Genomic DNA, 4,799 nt, shown 5'->3' with positions numbered 1-4,799 from the left:
ATAATACCAAAACTTGAGCAGGAATCCTCTCTAGAAAATCCCCAAATTATGATCTTCCAGCATTCACTAATGGGAGACTGAGTGACTGTGCAAAGAAGCTCCATTAAATTGTTAAATATATCACTTTAATTGTTGGGAAGTACATTTTATTACCTTTTAGGAGAAATAAAAAACAACCATTTTCCTCCATGTAGCTTTAAAATTTGATTCTAGTTCTTCCAAACGGAACCAAACAGACCAAGTCTAATTCTTCATCCTTATGTCAGCACTTCAGCTAGTTGAATGCCTCCTCTATACCATTTTTTCCAAGTTAAACATCCTCGTTTTCATTCTATCATACATAATATAGCATTGGACAAAACGTTTTTTCCTTTATGCATATTTATATGTATGCATACATACATACATATATATTCAATAAAGTCTGACCAGTCCATAATCTTGCATACCTGGGACATCAGTTCAAAAAGTGTTAAGATGACACTCAGGTGACTGAGATTTGGGCCAAGTGCTAAGCAGAGAATATTCCAAAATGTTGACCAATCCATAATAACCTTCTCTATAGCTTCTCCTCCCTTTGTCTTATTTCCATAATTACCATGAAATTTTTTCAGGGTCTTTACAAGGATCCACTTTTGTTTTGGTGACTACCACCTCAGAACTGCTCCCTATGTAATATATTTTGATAATTTAACTAATATAATCAATATGGAACTCCAACCTCTTTCTTTAGTATCAGGTTGGACCCCTTCTTTGGGGGAACCTTGAATATCCCACAGTAGAAGAATTCTGTCAAGACACATAGGGTTACATGAGTGATAACTATTTGAGGCAAGATTTGAACTCAGGAAGACTGGGTCTTCATGATTGCAAGTAGGCACTTGATCTACTGTGGCACCTAGCTGACTCTAGTTTCTTCATTACATAGACAGCCCAGGAAAAAAATTAAATTATTGAGTCCTATCTTCTATTCAAAGATTTATCTCCTATGCCCTTAGTAGACACTAAGCGCAGTCACACTAGAAAAAGTTTGAAAGGGGTAGACACAGTGGTATTTCTCCTTGGTTTCTTAGGAAAAAAGTAAATAACCCACAGTTAAATACACTAAAGTTCACAAAATCATCTCCATCCATTAAAACTCTTTGATGTACATAGGACAAGAAATATAATCAATCATCATTTTAAATATAGGAATATTAAGGGTCAGACAAATGAAGTAAATTGGTATAGTCATGAGTCTAGTAAGTGTAAGAAATAATATATAAAATGACTTTATTGAAGTAAAGCAAATCATGTGAAACTGTAATTAGTGTCAACTCATCCCCAATTCCTTAAGTATGATCTGTATATAATTTTTTTAAAGAGAATACTTTGTAGAATTATTTCCACATGTAACAGGATAAATAAGGCCAACCATTATCACTTGAAAATCACCCCTCAGTCTAACACTTGACTCATTTTCCTATTTAATATTTTAAATGCCAAAGTATGATATAATCTAAGATAAGATTATAAATTTTATTTCTAATAGAACACGGTGATTGTCAAATGAGACCAGTTCTTTAAGTCATGCTCAGTGCTGGTGCAATCTCCAGGTGGATTTTGCAGTAATGTCTCTACTTGGTACAGTGTCTACAAAATACTCATGCCCACAGTTAGAACCCACTAATATACCTAACTATGCAGACAAAAGCACAAAGGTTTGTCTCATATCACATCCAGAGAGTAGATATTTTGAAGGACTATGAAAATGCATGGTCACCACCAATCAAGAATGAACCCAAAATTGAAACAGGTTTCTGGAAAGAATTTTATTAACATGTTCATACAAGGGAGGAACCAGGAAAATATACATAGTTGAGTTCCTTCTCAGTCTTTTGAATTTAACAGTATATAGTCAAACAAGGATGCAAAGACAAGAAGCTAAGTAAATGACACAAAAACAATTTCTAAAAAAGTTTCCTGATTATTTATGTAAGTTGTCTGGTATATCTACCCACAAGTAAATATATATTCAATAAATCTTGGACTAAACAAAGATACCAGCCCAGGTTGAGATCCTAATACAGACCTGAGTGATTTTCACATAGCAATCTCTTACTCTCTTGTAGGGTTTCCAAGATGTCTGAAGTCAACAGGACCTACATGTACTATACATCCTAGATTAACCAATATCTTCCCATATCTGGCAAAATGGAAACAACTTAAAAATAATAAAGTTTCTCCCACAGTAATTTGCTTTGTTTTGTTTAATGGATAGCCCATTGCTTTGGAGCCAAAAGACCTAGATTTTAATCTTGATTATGCAACTTACTACCAAAGGTATTTCTCTTGAAGCACCTCCTGCCTCCAAATATCAGAGTCAACTTTTGAATATAAAGAGTAGGACTAGATAATACAATTCAGTACCAAAATCTTTAATCCTGTGTTGTGCATCAATGAAATCTGTGCCTATTATGATAAAATTCCAGATCCCGTTAATTACTAAAGTATGTATGTACCAAGTATGTGTCAAAGAAGGAAAGGGAAATCAGGTTACATGAGCATCATTTCAGGGAATTAGAGTTAAATGCCTAGCTGACAGCTGACTTCAGAAAGAGGAACAGCTGACAGAGGAAAACAAAATCTTTTCTTCTGTTTGATAACAAAACCCCAAGAAAGATGGGGAGAATGGCATACTTCTCTTTCAAATATAAGAAAAATTGTACCAAAAATAAGATCTTAAAACAAATAGCTAGATGACCAGCCAGAGCAAGGTATTCCCCAAATGGAATTTTCAAACAGAAGGTAAATTGTTGTTCAGTTGTTTTTCAGTCATGTTCAACTCTTCATCAACCCATTGGTAATTTTCTTGAAAAATATAATGGAACACTTTGGCATATCCTATTCCTGTACATTTTATAGGTAAGAAAACTTAGACAACAGTGTTAAGGGCCACTCAGATAGGGTCTGAGGTCAGATTTGAATTCAGGATGATGAGTTACCCTGACTCCAAATCTATTTGACCGCATAGCTCTCCAGAAAATAGATTCCCAGATCATAATGATACAGGAAAAGAAAATCACCGGACCCTCATTCTTACTGGAATGATATAATTCAATCATTCTTTACAGTACAACCAATAATTTTCTCCCAGAGACATGTGACTTAATCTTTACCACTTGCACTGTTGGCTGAAACTAAGATGAAGTCTAATAAAGTTCTTCATTTTTGTTTACTACATTCTATCTCTCAACAACTGCTCCCTCATCTCTCAAAAATCATTCCTTTGGGAGCAGCTAGGTGGAGCAGTGGATATAAGACCTGCCCCGAGGTCAGGAGTACCTCAGTTCAATTCTGATCTCAGACATTTAACAATTACCTAGCTGTGTGGTCTTGGGCAAGCCACTCAACCCCATTGCCTTGCAAAAACCTAAAAAAGAAATGATTCCTTTCTCTCCATCTGACTATAATTCTTGACATTACCTCTTCATTTTTGTCTCCCACATTTTTCATCATCCCTAGTCGTATCTCTTCAAAGTCATATCCTTTGTCATACTTTTTTCAATAATCATTTATTTTTCCTCCTCAACAATTGCCTTGCCACTGACAAATAGAAAAATAAACCAAAATCAAAGGCAAAACCAAAACTCATGCAAAAAAAATCAACAGAACCCCAAGCATTCATAGTTAAGCAAATTGCTTTCGTAAAAAAAAAAAATTACTGTTTTACACTTGTCAATATAGATGCTTTCTAGACCTTAACACATTTGTCCCAGAATAGTTTTTTCCTTACAGTTTAATAGTTTCCAAAATACATTTGCTCACCTTAGTTAGGCACCTTCAAGGCAACATACCTAAAATAGGTGATGTATCTTAACAGGCACTCCTATGAGAGTAAAATTAAGGAGGTTATCTTTTGAGGTATGCATAAAAGAAAAAGTAGGAAGGTACTTACTCCAGTAAGAGAGAAAATGCTTTTTCCTATCCTTTCCATTAGGAAATCTAAATGAATACATTAAAATATAAATCTATCTACTGTTGCAAAAAAGAAAATAGCACTAGGAGTTAAATTTAGAAGGCTGCAATAGAGAAGTCAACATTATTCCAGATTTTCAAAGAGAGAGGTAATGTGGCTTGGTAGAATGAGGGAAGAAAGGTACATTTTGTTCCCTTATAGAAATAACCCAACTTCATCAGAGGGAGAAAACCGCATCTGATGATATACTTATTTGAACGAGTGCAGACCAATCCATGTGGATTATATGGACAGCTCCTCTTTAATCAAATGAGACCCTGTGCATAAAAGAAAAATCAGAATTTTCTTACATTCAAGTGCTTTATCCCATGGAATCCCTTTGTTTGTCTGGGGAAGACCCAAAACTCACAAGCAGAGAAAAGTGAGTGTGACTTCCCTGAGTCCTGAAGGGTTGAGTCTTTCTGAGAACTCAACATCAGAGGACAATGAGGATATTCTAGCTCTAGATGGGTGACATTGTCCTTATGGTTGATGCTTATGGTAAAACTGGAAAAAAACTAATGTCTGAAAAGACTAATGAATGAACAAGCAGGTTCTCAGCTTAAGTAACCATTTCAAGAATTTTAGTATATTTCGAGATTCAATTATATTAATCATGTTTGATGAGTTTATATTATTATGCTATGGTTCATGTCAAGTTATGTTATCTTTTGCTAAAGGTGATAATAACTATCATGTAAAAGTCATATAACAATATTAAAGGTGGAGTCAGAGTATCTTAAAAACATTTCTGTAGCAATTCATGCTTGTGATCACTTTATTTCAGTGACTCACAAAACCT

Source organism: Macrotis lagotis, chromosome 1 (genome assembly GCF_037893015.1).
Source record: "Macrotis lagotis isolate mMagLag1 chromosome 1, bilby.v1.9.chrom.fasta, whole genome shotgun sequence".
NCBI classification, from domain to species: Eukaryota; Metazoa; Chordata; class Mammalia; order Peramelemorphia; family Peramelidae; genus Macrotis; species Macrotis lagotis.
The sequence above is the reverse complement of the archived record's forward strand: the minus strand, read 5'-3'. Positions refer to the sequence as shown.